Source organism: Microtus ochrogaster, unplaced genomic scaffold (assembly GCF_000317375.1).
Source record: "Microtus ochrogaster isolate Prairie Vole_2 unplaced genomic scaffold, MicOch1.0 UNK26, whole genome shotgun sequence".
NCBI classification, from domain to species: Eukaryota; Metazoa; Chordata; class Mammalia; order Rodentia; family Cricetidae; genus Microtus; species Microtus ochrogaster.
Genome location: NW_004949124.1, coordinates 1,254,095 through 1,254,689, shown reverse-complemented (window position 1 = coordinate 1,254,689; position 595 = coordinate 1,254,095). Strand labels below are relative to the sequence as shown.

Genomic DNA, 595 nt, shown 5'->3' with positions numbered 1-595 from the left:
TTTGTGCAACAGTTTGCATATCTACTGCCTCTGAAGGCCAGAAGAGGGCACTTGAGCCACTGAAACTGGATAGTTGGTTGTGAGCTGTCTTGTGGGTGTTTGCATATTGAACCTGGGTCCTCTGGTTGGTCCCCTAGGATCCTCCTGTTTCTGCCTTGCATCATACCACTGTAATAGGTTTTCTACATAGCCGCTGGGAACCAAGGTAGGGTCTGCAGGATTGTGTAGCATATACTTTTCCCTCTGAGCCATTTCCCCAGCCTAGACCATTAACTATTATTTAGATTTGAGGCTCCATGCTTTGTTCAGAAGTACCCCCTTCTCTGCCTGGAACAAATTCTATAGTGGTACTTACCCCATTTTGTCTTCCATTTTCTTAATGAATGGCTAAACACAATTAAATTTTGAGTTCTTCAAAGGCAAAGCCCATATCATTATCTTTGTACTTGTTTGTTTCTTACATTTAGCAGATAGTGTTAGAAAGGGGGTGAATTCCAGGAGTAAAAAAACACCTCCACAAAGATAATTCTCTCTACAGTTAGAGCTTCTAGAACAGGAATCATGGAATTGGAATAATAAAGCCAACTATGGTGTA

At 41.5% G+C, this 595-nt stretch overlaps 1 protein-coding gene across 2 annotated transcripts in view; it reads right to left on the bottom strand.

Moving 5' to 3' along the window:
* Positions 1-379, bottom strand: part of Dpy30 (dpy-30, histone methyltransferase complex regulatory subunit) — a 19,299-nt gene extending 18,920 nt beyond the window's left edge. Inside the window, exon 1 of one of the 2 annotated variants that reach the window (XM_013354044.2) lies at positions 356-379. The gene's annotated coding sequence lies outside the window, so the exon portion shown is untranslated. The remainder of the gene's footprint in view (positions 1-355) is intronic. The other variant, XM_005367942.2, reaches the window with a different exon arrangement.
* Positions 380-595: the final 216 nt, after the last annotated feature.